This window comes from Bos grunniens, chromosome 1 (assembly GCF_055505025.1).
Source record: "Bos grunniens cultivar Pamir isolate PY7600 chromosome 1, Bosgru_T2T1.0, whole genome shotgun sequence".
Classification (NCBI taxonomy): Eukaryota; Metazoa; Chordata; class Mammalia; order Artiodactyla; family Bovidae; genus Bos; species Bos grunniens.
In genome coordinates, this window is record NC_141165.1 from 75,525,007 (window position 1) to 75,541,512 (window position 16,506).

Below are 16,506 nucleotides of genomic sequence, written 5' to 3' on the forward strand. Positions count from 1 at the left end.
GGTTCTGGCATTTTTTTCTTCTAAAGCTTTTGCAGGCTTAGTCTATATTCAAATCTGCCTTTATTTGAACAAAGGGCTAATTCTTGATCAAATTAAATTTAGTTTTTTCAGTATAATTTCTTTACAAAGATGTTTGTGTCGTTGTTTATTTAAATGTATTTATTTTTAATTGGAGGATCATTGCTTAACAACGTTGTGTTGGTTTTTGCCGTACATTGACATAAATCAGTCATAGGTAGGCGTATGAACCTCCCTCCCACCTTCCACCCCATCTCCCCGATCTAGGTTGTCACAGAGCACCTGATTTGAGCTCCCTGTATCATACAGCAAATTTGCACTGGCTGTCTAATTTTACGTAGGGTAATGTGTGTGTTTCAATGCTAGTCTGTCAATTCATCCCACCCTCTCCTTCCCCTGCTGTCTGTTCCCTGTGTCTACATCTCCATTGCTGCCCAGCAAATAGGTTCCTCAGCACAATCTTAGAAAGATCTAAATGTCTTCATGATGCTTGTCACCTGTTTTGGATTCTTTGCTTTTCTCTCTTTCATCTCAGTATACTGATCTTTCTCTTTCTTCCCAGTTTACTAAACTTGACCACTACGTGTTTCCAGAATCATGTTGCTAGATTCCAACTTAAATTGGATCTGATTTGTTACAGGTTTTTTTTTGGGGGGGGGGTCCCTTTATTATTTCTCAGATATAGCAAGCATTTCTAACTCAACATATATTTCTGATTCAGCTTTTTAAAATATCATTATAATTCAGGATTATTATTGTTGGTTTCCTTTTTAAAAGATATTTCCTGAAATTCTATAACAATACTATTTTCTTCTGCCATTTCCTGAATATATGCAAATATATTGAAATCACAAATAGATCGACAGGTCCTGGCAGACCTCTTATGACAAAAGCATTAAAGGGTGTTGAAAATGATATAATAAGGATTTGATCAGTTTCTCATTTTTGAGGAAAAGGACTGTTACTAAGCTCCTGTAAGCTTCACTTTTCCTTAGAGGGGTTAATAATACCTGTTCTGCCCACTTCACAGGGCCATTATGAGGCTCAAAGGAGATTTAAATAGATGGAATTACTTGGAAACTCACCTCAACATATAAGTGTAAGATAACTTAGTGGTGGTTGTTATTATTTGCCGCTCTCTTATTATTCATCCCTAAGAATGTGGGTCACGGATTTTCCTGGCGATCCAGTGGTTAAGAATCCGCCTTGTGATGCAAGGGACATGGATTCAATCCCTGGTCAGAGAACTAAGATCCCACATGCTGAGGAGCAACTAAGCCCACGTGCCATAACTAGAAACCCTGCATGACCCAACAAAGATTCCATCCGCTGCAACTAAGACCCAAGCAGTCAAATTAATCAATTAATAAACTTTTTTTAAACGTTTAAAAAAAAAAAAAAACAGAAGGTGGACCAGTGGAGCACACCAGTGTACGAAGTGTCTGTCTGCCCCCAAACAAAGGAGAGCCCTTTCTGATCCTCCTCCCTTCCTCCCTTAGTTTTTCTGAGTGGCAGTGAGAAGATTTTGTATGACAAAACCCTGTATGCTCACTTTGGAGTGACTGAAGGCATTTAGACCTTTTCATTGCTAGATGTTGTGTTTGCAGAGTTATTTACACCACCTAGCAACCAAGACAAACAGTACCCAGAAGCTGCACAGTGACTTGCTATCCCTGTCATTGCTCTGTTAATATAACAGCAAACATTTACTGTACCCAGAAGATGGTGTTCCCCTCCCCCTTCTTTCCTGTGGAATTAATTTCATTCTCTGGTTGTCTTATGGTCTCTAGAACTAATTTGTAAAATGACAGACTCTTCTAATTGAAAGACATAAGAGAGGTCATTTGGTTCAATCCTGTACCAAAGCAGGAATATTACAATTTCTCTGATGCATTCAGCATTTCCAGTGATGGGAAGAGCGAATCAGTTTTGAGATAAGGCTTTTCCATTGTTGGATTGTTCTGAGTCCTTGTATTCACAGAATACTTTTTCAGTTGCTCAGAGGGACCTTATAGACCATTCTAGTCCAATTTCTTCAGTTTGCAGATAAGGAAATTGAGACCTAGAGAGGCTAGGTGACTTGCCCACGGCCAGACAATTAATTTAAGACACAGCTGGGACTCCTGACTCCTGGTAACTTCTTTCCAAATCATTAAACTGCAAAATTACTTAAGTCATAAGTGCTGAATAGCATTAAATGCTATTATGCAGTGTATAAATGCTTTAGACACAGCATATTTTAGCATAGCAAATGTTTATATTCTACTATAGATAAACTTATTTTGATTTTGGTGGAGAAAATCTAAATCTTTTCTTAAAGCTTCATGAGAAATTCCCTGCTTTAAATAGGAGTTTTGTGTTTTTTTGCTTTCGTTTTTAGAGGAAGGAAAACGAAGTCATCAATCTGGTTCTTATATCTAAGAAGTCATGTGACCAAAAAGACACAAAAACACATTTTTCTGCCTGACATGAGGGCTGTGGAGTGGACTGGAGCCAGGGGCTTTTTTATATTCCTGTCAGGCTTTGGTCCCAGGCCTGTCAGTGGCGATGTGGATGAGATGGGAGTAGAGCCTGCCCATATGCCAGGGGACTTTGAAAGATTGCATGGCCTCTCCCTGCCTTCTGGAAGGACTGCACTTAAAGGGAATCTACAACCTTTTGTTCTGTGAAAATGTATGCCTTATGTGGGAGAAGGGGGTGGTGATGAAGAGGAGGACTGAACGCCAATAGGCTATGATGAGAAGCTGATAGATTCCGAGAGGGTTTTGAAGTACAAGGTGGACAGACTGGAAGACAAGGAGCATTGGAAGTGGTGTGATGTAATGCCTTGACCAGCAATGCTATCTATTCTGAAAAATAACCAGCAGCCTTAGAAAGAGGGCCTGGCAGCAGCCTTGGGCCTGTGATCCCATGGGCTATTCTTAATCTCTTTCCAGGTATGGATTCAAAAATATTTCTTTAAGGCTTTTCAGATACATCAGTGAGAAGACATCTTTCCAGTTTTCAAACTTTTGGTCTCATATCCTTTTAAAGATAGATGACCAGACTCTTGTTCCTCAAAAGCAGATTAATTTATTATCTTGCGGTACTTTATACCTCTATTATAGGCGTGTATCATGGCCTGCTTTCATATGTGTTTATGGCTGTCTCCCCTATCGGACTTGAGTTCTGAAGAGAAGAGACCATCTTACCATGAAATATGTAAGGCAAGCCAAAAGATAAAGAGGATGCCCTCTTTATACCTTTATATCCACATGTAGCTCCTAAGAAGCACAGTACAGCGCCCGGCATGCACCTGGCACTCAGGAAAGTTTTGTAGAATTGCAGTAGTAATGTCCTTATATTGTGCGGTCATCATTTCTGATTCTTCCAGATTATGCGGAATCAGAATAATTTTCTCTGGGCACCTACGTTTTCCGGGTCAATGCAAAATATACTGTGATATTCATGAAATAGTAGCTTCTCTAAAAAGCCTTGAAACAGTGTTGCCCACATTAGGCAGCCCTAATTTTTGATGATGATTAAAATTCAAAAGTCGTGTCCTATTCAGATGACTTAGAGTTTAAATAAATGAATGAAACAATAAAGGTATAAATAGCTAATGAGGAAATGGATTTAGCCGTAAATGAAACAAGTAGCTTGTTATCTGTGTTCACTGTTACATCCTTTAGCCACCACTGATCTTTTGAGGAGGTCTCAAAAGTGGCTTGTGGAAGACAGAGGGTTTTGAAGAAAGGAACATGCTTAGGTTGAGGGATAGACAAGAGGAGATTATTCATGTGTGTATGGGTGTGTGGTGTGGGGGAAGGTAAGGAGCTAGGCGGTAGATTCAAGAGGCACATGAAAGAGACAAACAACAATGATAAAATAACCCTGGAGAAAGAGCTAATACTCGTCAAAGGGCTAAGGATAAAGTTGAGTCCATGAACTTTATAACTCCTGAGCTGACTGTAATAATTCTATGAAACTTTTCTATCATATTTGTCTCTCCAACAATATTTGTAGCCCTTTGTCCCAGTTTCAGTTTAGCCACTTCCTTATTTCTTTTCCAACTGCCTTGCCCAGTAGAGTCTGTAAAATATAAACCCTAGCTTGTTCCCTCCTCACTGCAGGTCCCTGACTGGCACTTTTCTACCTGATCAGTGACAGAGTCTAGTCTGCCCCACTGGAAAACCCTTTCCCCATCACATCCAGCAGTCACTATATCCTATCAATTCTGTCTTCTAAATATCTCTCAGATGCTTTCCATCCTCTCTACAGCAGCTTTATCCCATCCTCTGTCCTTCCATCTTCCACCCTTAAACAGAATCATCTTTCAAATCTGATCATGTCACTTCCCTTCACTTCTCCTACTTCTTTGCTCATAGGAAGGAAACAAATTCTCTAATCTGTTTTTTCCAGCCCTATCTTCTACATCTCTCATCACTTCCCACCAACGTGGCTGACATTTCCCCCTCTCCCCAAATAATAGCCTGATTTCTTTCATGCCTCCATACCTGTATGCATGCTTGTTCCTCTGACTCACACACCTCTTCTTCATTCTTCCTGGACAGCAGTTTTCCCTTCTTTGTATTTCAAAAATTTGTATCCATCTCCTTCAGAGAACTTCTCATATTACATATTAGTCAGTTATTCCTATGTTTCTCCTCTGTTAAACTGTTAAGTTCCTCCAGAGCAAGAATCTAGTGTTGTAGTTCATCATTTTATTAAAAAATTTTTTTTCTTCCATTTATTTATTTATTTTTATTTTTGGCTGTATTGGGTCTTTGCTGCTGCTTAGGCTTTTTCTCTAGTTGAAGGGTTCGGGGTGGGGGACCTACTCTCTAGTTGCCAGGCATGGGCTTCTCATTGCAGTGGCTTCTCGTTGTGGAGCATGGGGCTCTAGGCACGTTGGCTTAGCAGTTGTGGCGCCCGATCTCAGTTGCAGGTGGGATCTTCCCAGACCAGGGATAGAACCCTTGTCTCCTACACTGGCAGGCAGATTCTTTACCAGTGAACCACCAGGGAAGCCCCCAGTTCATCTTTGCATTGTCCTTACTGCTTAACACAGACCCAGCTCCCAGAGTGATTAAAGCATTTGTTGACTCAGTGAAGGGCTGAGTAGAAAATATCTAAGTGACCCCTTCCTTACAGATATGGGAGTTTTGGGGGTTAGTTTTGTGATTTCGGTGGCAAATCTAATGAGTGCCTTTCTCAGATCCCTGTGGTGAGTACTGATGTGAGAATATCTATAAAAGTCCTTGAATATCTTAGAAGATGTAACAGGTCTAAGCTTTAGGTGTTAAAGCACCTTACCAAAAAACCCAGTGGCTTTAGCACTTGTAACTTGAATTCAGTAAGAATGAGCTCAGGAGCCCTTTAAGGCTTAATGTAAGGCCTCAGAAAGTATCCTAACTGTACATTTTTCTTTCGACTTGTAATTTTCTGATTATTTTTATAAACTTGACTTTCTACACTGTTTTCCTTCTTATTAGGATCATTCCTGTCTTCCGTCTTCTTTTCACCTGCTTATATCATCTTTGAAATGATTGGGAGGAAATCGTCCAAAGCAGCTAAGCCCTTAGTTTGCAGTACGAGGCAGAAGAGGCTCCTCAGCCACCAGGGCGCCAGGCTTGGGGGCTGAGCGAGTCTGTACAGGCACATGCTTGCACAGTCCCGTAGCTGCTGCTTGCTGGGTTAGTATCTCAGTTTTCATTCTGTGGTAAATAGTGTCACCTCTTTCTTTTGGAGACATATTTGTAAGTTCATTAAAAATAGATGAAGCAGCTCTGAACATCTCGTTTGTTCTCTCTCACTTGAGGACATTTTCCCCCTGAGCTTTTTGAATCCTAAATTCCCCCTCTAATGGCCAGTGTTTACAGTGTGAGAAATTTCTCTATAATTTTCTTATTTCAGAAATTTGGTTTGGGGGTGGGGGTGTCTGAGGGTTGCCTTTGAAAATCTGACCATGCTGTACCCTTCCGCTGTAGCCCTTGTCTGGGCTGGAAGCCGCCCTGTCCCTCAGCCCCATCCTCAGCCCCTCGTCTGGATGGCCATGCTGATAGATAGCTTCTCCTAGGGGAGCTTCACAGATCAGCCCTCTGACCATTACCATGCAGCAGGCTTATAATTTATAGCCCCAGATGGTGATTCACAACCCCACTGCTCCCCACTTACTTCAGTAAAGCAGGAGAGGTATTAACTATTAAATTGCTTCCCTCTTTATTTAAAATAACTGATGCTATTTGCAAAGGGTTCTATATAAAAAAGAGTTATTAAAAATATTGCAAAAAGTACAATTTCATCAGAATGGGAAGAACATTGTGCATTATAATAAAAAATAAATCACCACATGGTCAAGTTTATTTTTCTTGGCCCACCTCCATGTGGAAATGAGGTTTTGAGGCACAATTCTGACCAGATTCCTGAATTTTCTCCTTCTTGGTTGATTCTTAAAGCTTATGGGTTTACACCTCATGTGAAAACTCAGAATGTTCTCATTCCAGGTTTTTGCCAAAAAATAGAACCCGTAATTCTTAGCTGTTCAGTGTTTTGAAAAGTCTATGATCAGTAGTGATCAGGGGAAGATTTCCTGAAGGAGTTGTAGTCCATCCCCTTCTCCATTAAATCAAAATTTCAGCTGTTTCCTTGGAATCTCTTACTGTAAGTATTGCTTTTTTGAATTCTTAACAATCTTACCTTGAATGGAGAGGTGCTCTAAAAATTGTCTAAGAAATGCTGCTGTCGTTACTTTCAAGATGTTGAGACTGTTTTATTGTTTTGTACAAATCTGTGGAAGAAAAACTTCCACAGGTCTTAGTAGTGTAATAACTGCTTATCCTAAACAATTGGCGTGTTTTTCTTTTATAAATAATTGTGTCTCTCTCCTTACTTTGATCCACAGAAAGCTCTGGTCCAAATTTGTGAACCATCTTAGGTTGTTACTATACAAATTATTTTTGCCTATTTTTCACCTTGGTGGGGTTTTCTTTTTGACATTGTATACTGTTTTTCCTTCACCTGTTTAGCTATTGTACTGCGTGCATTTTTGTCAATAGCCTGTTTTAACAAAATATTGACAAAATATTTTGACAATAGCCTATTTTGTCAAATAGTCCTTTTTAGAACAAAATCCATGTGCCTGTTTCCTAATATGTATTTGTTTAAGTCTATTTAAGAAGTCAAGCTTACTATGTTATCTCAAATGATATTGTAATATATTATCACTTTTTATAATATCACCATAATATTATCACTTTTGAATCTTAAGATGTAGCTGTATATGTTTTTGAACTCTTACACCCTTTAACAGCTCCACAGTGTGTGAACCATGGACAGCATTTATTAGACAGGTTGTAGAGGCCAGATGATGCCTGGAAGTCTTACTGTGTAATTTAATCCCGGGTGCTGTGTTGTTTGGCTTCACTAGACTCCGAATGTGCATATGTAATTACGTGCGCATGTGTAAAAAGCCCAGCCCTGATAGGAAAGAGAGGGAGGAACATCATTAGCAGAGATTAGATTTGTCTCTCCAGCTGGGCAATGTGCCTCTGAATTCCAAGGGCTTTCCCCAGTGTAAATTATTAGACTGACTCAGCTGCTGTTCAATTCCCCTCTGGCTGAACTGCTTTTGCTAATGCTGTTAAGCTGTGGCTCAGGAGGCAGAATGTCCTGAGGTACTAAATAGATGTTCTGCGTGTAAAAAGACCTTCTTCCTTCTCATATGTACCGAATGAAGGTATATGGTCTCCACAAATCAAAGATAAAAAGGCAAAAAGGGAGAAAAAGATAAACCATGTCCCAAACTTCAGCTCCATATACAGAGCTTTGGAAACTGTTAGTAAACTGAAATAATTCCATTTTAGCTAAAGCAAATAGGAATAATCTAATCCAAAGAGTTTATTTCAAATCAGTTCAGAGTATCTGACTTTAGGTCTGCTGCAGTTCTAAAATTAGTGAAGTCTAAACAAATTAACCCCACTCAGACGGTACTGAGCCAAATTCAGGTTCAGAGCCACAGGAGGGTCTTGTCTGAAGCTCTATGAAAACATGCACGAAGCACAAGGCTCAGCATAATATACACGTCAGCCTGTTGAGTAGAATTCACAGCTACAGTAAATGATGTTTCAGTTTTTCCTATTGACAGCTAAGTCTATGTGTATTGTACGAATGCAATTTTTAAAAAAATGCTGTCTTCTCTGATTTTACTGCCTGAGATAACTGATTTATTGATTATAGATAAACCTAATGGTCAATTTATCCATTGAATGTCAGGGAGAATAAGCAAAATGCACAGATAATATGGGAGCTGTAATTAAGTGATTGTTTTAAATCTTTTTTTTTTAAGTCATTAACAATGTTTTCTTTCCAGCCCTATTGACAAATAGCAAAATTGTCTGACCTGGGTGATTTTTGCCCCTTTCTCCCTTTGTTTTTTCCTTGGAGGAGGTGTTAATAGGCTCAGGAATAGGAGTAAAATTTAAAAAAACAAGAAAATCAGATAGCAACAAGATCATCCACTGATTAATTTTCGGGACTTAAAGTGCCCAGCAGCCTACACATGCAGTCAACCACATCATCAGTATTAGCAGCAGCAGTGGCAGCTATACTTAATATTCTGCGTAAATAGTAGCCTAAACAATACATCAATTCAGTGCTAGATGTGGTTGAGAAGTTACTACCTCACCTCCTTTATGGTAGAAGACTTTATGAAGAAGGTAAATTTTCATCATAAAAGGTTATGAAGAGAAAGCCTGAGTTTTCAGTGAGCAGAAGAGCATTATAAAACCAGGTGAAGAAGTTAGCACGTCTATGAGAAGAGCTCTCTTGTAGTCACCATTGCTAGGGAAGGTGGAGAGGAAAGCAGATTGGTGGGGATGGGATAAATTCTGGGGGGTAAATTGGTGCTGAAAGTTCACACTTGAATATGAGAGCTGTTATACACATATCAGGCTGTGGAAACTAATTGGATTATCATATTGGATTATCATTAAAAGTTAGAATTGGCAGTCAGGCCAGCTTCATGGGGCACTTGGCCTGGGTCCCTGCTTTTGGTTTTATGCTCTACTGTCTCTATCTTGAAATTCTTACTAGTTCTTGGACAGAGGTCTTACGTTTTCATTTTGCACTAGCTCTGAAAATTTTGTAGTTGGTTTTATTATAAATAGCAATGTATGAAATTATCATAAGCCATTAGATGATGTTCTCAGTACATTTCAGTATGTTGATTTCCTGTGGTATGCCCCTTTTTGCTAAAAGGCCAGCATGTTTATTTCTATCTACTGTCAGATTTCTAGAAGTGGCTCTGAAAAATGTGTTTGTTGCAATGAATGACTTAAGGAAAACTCTGCCTCAATTTTATGCCCCCAGAGAATGTTCTTTTGCTAATAAGATATATCAGTTCAGTCTCTCAGTCATGTCCGACTCTTTGCAACCCCATGAATTGCAGCACGCCAGGCCTCCCTGTCCATCACCAACTCCCGGAGTTCACCCAAACTCATGTCCATCGAGTCAGTGACACCATCCAGCCATCTCATCCTCTGTCGTCCCCTTCTCCTCCTGCCCCCCAATCCCTCCCAGCATGAGTCTTTTCAAATGTGTCATCTCTTTGCATGAGGTGGCCCAAGTATTGGAGTTTCAACTTTAGGATCAGTCCTCCCAAAGAACACCCAGGACTGATCTCCTTCAGAATGGACTGGTTGGATCTCCTTGCAGTCCAAGGGACTCTCAAGAGTCTTCTCCAACACCACAGTTCAAAAGCATCAATTCTTTGGCTCTCAGCTTTCTTCACAGTCCAACTCTCACATCCATACATGACTACTGGAAAAACCATAGCCTTGACTAGATGGACCCTTGTTGGCAAAGTAATGTCTCTGTTTTTGAATATGCTGTCTAGATTGGTTATAACTTTCCTTCCAAGGAGTAAGCGTCTTTTAATTTCATGGCTGCAATCACCATTTGCAGTGATTTTGGAGCCCAAAAAAATAAAGGCTGACACTGTTTCCACTGTTTCCCCATCTATTTCCCATGAAGTGATGGGACCAGATGCCATGATCTTCGTTTTCTGAATGTTGAGCTTTAAGCCAACTTTTTCGCTCTCCTCTTTCACTTTCATCAAGAGGCTTTTTAGTTCCTCTTCACTTTCTGCCATAAGGGTGGTGTCATCTGCATATCTGAGGTTATTGATATTTCTCCCGGCAATCTTGATTCCAGCTTGTGCTTCTTCCAGCCCAGCTTTTCTCATGATGTACTCTGCATAGAAGTTAAAGAAGCAGGGTGACAATATACAGCCTTGACATACTCCTTTTCCTATTTGGAACCAGTCTGTTGTTCCATGTCCAGTTCTAACTGTTGCTTCCTGACCTGCATATAAGTTTCTCAAGAGGCAGGTCAGGTGGTCTGGTATTCCCATCACTTGAAGAATTTTCCACAGTTTATTGTGATCCACACAGTCAAAGGCTTTGGCATAGTCAATAAAGCAGAAATAGATGTTTTTCTGGAACACTCTTGCTTTTTCGATGATCCAGCGGATGTTGGCAATTTGGTCTCTGGTTCCTCTGCCTTTTCTAAAACCAGCTTGAACATCTGGAAGTTCACGGTTCACGTGTTGCTGAAGCCTGGCTTGGAGAATTTTGAGCATTACTTTACTAGCGTGTGAGAAGAGTGCAATTGTGTGGTAGTTTGAGCATTCTTTGGCATAGCCTTTCTTTGGGATTGGAATGAAAACTGACTTTTTCCAGTCCTGTGGCCACTGCTGAGTTTTCCAAATTTGCTGGCATATTGAGTGCAGCACTTTCACAGCATCATCTTCCAGGATTTGAAATAGCTCAACTGGAATTCCATCACCTCCACTATTTAATGTGATAGCATGACTTCAAAAGCTATATATTTTTCTCATTTTAATTCTCATGGTTTTTGCATAGGAAGTTTTCTTATCATTGACAAGTAATTAGTAATTTTTTAAGAAGCTAAATTATTCTGATGAGAGAAAAGATACTTGTTAGTCCAGCATTCAAAACCTTTCATCGTTTTACACTACCCTATAGTTATAGCTATATTAAAATAAAAGCAAAGACATGGCTTTGCTGACAAAGTTCCTTATAATCAAAGCTATGGTTTTTCCAGTAGTCATGTACCCATGTGAGAGTTGGACCATACAGAAGGCTGAGTGTGGAAGAATTGATGCTTTGGAACTGTGTTGCTAGAGAAGACTCTTGAGAATCCCTTGGACTACAAGAAGATCAAACCTGTCAATCCTAAAGGAAATCAACCCTGAATTTTCATTGGAAGGACTGTTGCTAAAGCTCCAATACTTTGGCCACTTGATGTGAAGAGCTGACTCGTTGGAAAAGACCCTGATGCTGGAAAAGATTAAAGGGAAAAGGAGAAGGAGATGGCAGAGCATAAGATGGTTAGATAGTATCACCAACTCAGTGGACATGAATTGGAGCCAACTCCAGGAGATAGTGGAGGACAGAGGAGCCTGGCGTGTTACAGTCCGTGGGGTCGTGAAGAATCAAGAACATTGTTATAGCTGTGCTGATTACTGCCCTCCATGTACCTTTTGCTCCAATTACTCTAAACTGGAAAATGTCATTTATATTCTTACCTTCCATTATTTTCTTTATGAAATTCTCTTTGATAAGGCTGTATGCCTTCTTCTAAGTAGCACTTCTGCCTCCCTCATCCCCCACCCTTTTCCCACTGGTATGACTCTTGCTTTTCTTTCAAGACTGCACTTTGTTGGATGGTGTCTCTTCCTCTGTGACGCTTTCCTCTGATATTCTCCATCAGAGTTAGCTATCACACCCACTGTTGTGTCATGGCTCATACTGCTCTTAAACCCTTTCTGAATTCTGCCTCACTTTCTAGTTACTTGTTCACTTGCCTATCTGACACATTAGGTTGTATATTCCTTGAAGGCAGGACTTTCTAAATTGTCTCTATTCCATCATCCATGGCATGGTAACACAGTGTCTGGCACATGCTCAGTGTATGTTTCCTGAGTGAGTGTCTTAATCTTTACCAGCTGCTGTAACAAAATGCTACAGACTGGGTGCCTTTTAACAACAGAAATTTATTTCTCACAATTCGGGAGTCTGGAAATCTGAGGTCAGGTGCCAGCATGGTTGGATGAGGGCCCTCTTCTGGGTGGCAGACTTCTCATTTTATTCTCACATGGTGGAAGGGGCTAAGGAGCTCTCTGGAGCCTATGTTTTAAGGGCACTGATCTCATTCATGAGGACTCCAACTTCATGACCTGAGCACCTCCCAGAGGCTCCACTTACTAATAGCATCACATTTGGGGGTTAGGATTTCAGCATATGAATTTTAGGGGGGACATATTTGGACCATAGCAGTGAGTTAATTGGAAGGATAACTCTAGTTCCTTTACAATATTATCTCGTATGTTTAAAGCACTTGGTTGTAATTCCCTAAAGTGAAAGAATCCATTGACCTTGTTAAAAATAGTTTCTACTTTGAGAATCATTTGTGAGAAGAAAGAATAAAAACAGGGCTGTCATTGGGAATTTAGCCCCTTACAACTGTGTGATGTAGCTACCCTAGGTGGAAAGTAGTGAGAGTCCAATGGTGGAAAAGTTAAAAGAGACTAGAGGGCCCCACAGTAGTCAGGAAAAATTACCTAAAACATTTTGAAGTCAGAAAAACAGGAAGCCTAGGGTACCACTTGATTCTCAATTTAGCCATCCCTAGCCTGCAATTTAGTTTTCAACTTTTCTTTTTGTAGCGCCTTCCCTTAATTAAATTATACTGCCGTGTCGAGAAAAGACTTTAAATAAAGCCAGTAAAATGGCAGGCCTATTTAGGAGTATGCTAAATACATTTTTTGAAGCCCAAATAAAGCAGTGATCATATTTATTTTAATTGAAACATGTACAAAAGAATAAAGACAATGTGTTTGAGCTGCTGTAGGGTGATTTTTCAGGATATATTCTTTTTTAATTATTTTGTATTGCTTACAGTTGATTTACAGCATTTGTTAGTTTCAGGTGTACATCAAAGTGATTTGTTTTTTTTTTTCCAGAAACTTTCCCATTATAGAGTATTATAAGGTACTGAGTATAGTTTCCTGTGCTATATAGTAAATCCTTGTTATTTATCTGTTTTATATATATTGGTATGTATCTGTTAATCCTGTACTCCTAATTTATCCTTCCTCTCCCCAAATACATTTTTATTTTACCCTTTGACTCTCAGACCAAATCCTAGCAATTGTGAGATTTTAGTCTTTTCTCTTGATTCTGCCTAGGTTCTAAGTAAGGAGAGCGAGAAAGAGAGAATAAATCAGAATCAGAGCCTGAATCTACTGGGGTTAAAAAATAATCAGACTTTTCTTTGAGTTTCCCTGTGACCACAGCCAGTCATGCCTTTAGTTTTGTACCGTGGGATGAAACGTGTAGGCTAACAGAATGTATCATTACTCCAAAAACCTGGATTGTCCGAGGCGTTGTAACCGGGTGAATTTCCAAGGTACTGATACAATTGGTGGACCATCCTCACCCTGCTGTCACTTCAGTGGTTATGAGAAGAAGGCTGTTTTGTTCACTAGGCAAAAGGACTGGTTCCTCATAGGTATTTATTTTCATATTTTAAATTTTGGTGCTCAATTTATTTCAGTCTAGTGAGGTTGAATTGATGCCCCATTGCAAAATCCATTCTTGCTAAAGAAACTGCTTGTTTTTTTTGGACTCTGTGGAAAAATTCTTCAAATGAAAGTCAAACTATAGAGTGGAGTGGGATCTTCCCTGAGGAGATGTGGGGTATATTCCCACAAAATTTTTATCCAGTAAAATAATGTTTAAAAATTAATATTGATTACATGCCTAGAAAGGAAAGAAAATTAAAAAAGGACAATAGAAACCCTAAAGATTTAATGGGAAGGGCCCTTTGATTTGCCTCAGTAAGTGAGGAAAAGGATACAGGAGTTTATTATGTGTTTGTGAACCCTTAGGATATCTCCTTCCTCAACCGTTTTCTGTCACCTGACCCTAGATCTTTACCTCTGCCTTCAATCAGCACTGATTCTGGGGCTTTGGAAAACTCTAGGAATGGCTTTTAGATTCTAAAGACATGTAACTTTGACTGTGTTAAACTCTTAACTTATTTAATTCTATGGACTGATGCTTATTAACTTTCATTTGGGAACACCCAGAGGTATCTCTATCTTAAAGGTTGTTAAAGGATTCTAATGTAAAATTAATCCTAATATATGCATAAATGGAAAGTTGTAACTCTAAAGCGGTGTGATTGCATTTTAACAAAGCTTGCCATGTCTTGCACAACTAGCTGGACTGTGTCTTTATCCGAGGCCTTCTAGCAAAAGTGTCAGGAAAAGTATCAGTGTCCTTAGAACACTGATAGTCGCCAAGGAGCCTGTTGAAAGGTTATTGATGTGTTCTGGTGATTCTGCCATTATTCAGGACAGCTTGGATCTTTGCCTTTAGGAATGCTTTTTGTGGATCTCAGTACTGGAATTAAGGAGAAGAAAAGGCCAACTATGTCCCCTCTCCCCCATCCCTTCCCTGTTAGCCATTTTTTCTGTTTTCTTTATGGTTATGTCTTTTCTATAAATGGATTTCATATAAATGAACTCATATACAACTTTTAGGAACACATGATTGAAAATGCACACTTGTAATGAGTTATTGAATTATCATTTCTGAAGGGAAGCAACTAAATATGTCTTTAAATTCCATCCAGTAATATTAATCTTTGTATTGAAGTACTACGTACTGTTTACTATCACAAGTATTTTATCATTCTGCATTTATTTTTCTTTCCATTAAAACTGTCTTGTACATTTATTATTTTAACACTTAGAGTAAATATTTAATATTTATTGATATCCTTCCTTGTCATCCTCATCTTGGACAGATGGGACTTACCAAGGATCCTTTCAGTTCAGTTCAGTTCAGTCGCTCAGTCGTGTCTGACTCTTTGCAACCCCATGAATTGCAGCACGCCAGGCCTCCCTGTCCATCACCATCTCCCGGAGTTTACTAAAACTCATGCCCATTGAGTCGGTGATGCCATCCAGCCATCTCATCCTCTGTCGTCCCCTTTTCCTCCTGCCTCCAATCCCTCCCAGCATCAGAGTCTTTTCCAATGAGTCAACTCTTCGCATGAGGTGGCCAAAGTACTGGAGTTTCAGCTTTAGCATTAGTCCTTCCAAAGAACACCCAGGACTGATCTCCTTTAGAATGGACTGGTTGGATCTCCTTGCAGTCCAAGGGACTCTCAAGAGTCTTCTCCAACACCACAGTTCCAAAGCATCAGTTCTTCAGTGCTCAGCTTTCTTCACAGTCCAACTCTCGCATCCATACATGGCCACTGGAAAAACCATAAGATCCTTTAGTAGTTTGTAAACTTTAGCTATATATTGGGGGTAGAAATGGAAACTACACCAATGAATAATTAAATGATGGATTTGGATTATTCTCTAGCACATTAAATTCACATTCCGAAACAGTGATGTGAGACAGGTGAAAAATGATTGATCTCTGCCAATTTCAAATTTATATTCCTGGTAAAGCTCAAAATGTCCTATTACATATTTTCTAGAGCATCATCTTGATTGAATCATTACTTTAAAGAATTAAAACTTGACACTTTTTTTACCAGTTCATTTACTTGGTCATCAGAAATTTGCTTTTAGAAATTTTATTTTCAATTGATATAACTGAAATCAGTGTCAATCACTCCTGGTAAATGCAATATCACAAATAATTTTAATTTTGAAAATCATTAGAAAAATTCAATTCTTACTAGGACTATTAAGAATATGGTGGGCTGCAACAACACTGAGATATACTTCTGAAAAATTATTTATTATATCTAAAAGCTGATGATTCTGTGGTACTTTTTCTAAGATTTAGCTTTTCATACAAATTGCTTTTGTATCAGTCTGAGATTAATTAAAATGTAAATTGATGCAATGTCATTTTCATGTTTCCTCTGACTCTGTAACATATCGATCACACAGGAAACTTTTTAAGTGGCTTCATGATTTATGTATAATTCAATATGTCTGTCTATATGTTTTATCAGTATCTTCGACTACCATAAAACTTTAAAATTATCTTTCTCATTAGGTACTTTATATAAAACTTCATATGAAAATAATGTTCTTCTTTGTCAATGTGAAATCTGAATTTCATTCCATTTCAAATCTTGTGGATATCTTCTTTGCATTGTTGTAAGAGCTCTCAAAATTTCAGTACTTTAAAATTTCACCTAAAAGTCTTCAAAGAATTCTAATAAATTCCTGTTAGACTTAAAAAAAAAAAATAAAGCTCAGGACTGTTTCTGTGAGCAAAAACAATAATAAGGAGAAATTAAATTTCATGTCTCAGTTGGTAAAGAATCCATCTGCCTGCAATGCAGGAGACCCTGGTTCAATTCCTGAGTCGGGAAGATCCCCTGGAGAAGGGACAGGCTACCCACTCCAGTATTCTTGGGCTTCCCTTGTGGTTCAGCTGGTAAAGAATC

At 39.0% G+C, this 16,506-nt stretch overlaps 1 protein-coding gene across 10 annotated transcripts in view; it reads left to right on the plus strand.

The window, feature by feature from the left end:
* Positions 1-16,506, plus strand: part of MAP3K13 (mitogen-activated protein kinase kinase kinase 13) — a 159,480-nt gene that overhangs the window by 80,650 nt on the left and 62,324 nt on the right. Inside the window, exon 3 of one of the 10 annotated variants that reach the window (XM_086397522.1) lies at positions 5,493-5,693. The exons of 8 other annotated variants lie outside the window; for them this stretch is intronic. The gene's annotated coding sequence lies outside the window, so the exon portion shown is untranslated. Of the gene's footprint in view, positions 1-5,492; positions 5,694-6,641; positions 6,661-16,506 lie in introns of those variants that run through there. One more of the 10 variants, XM_086397561.1, reaches the window with a different exon arrangement.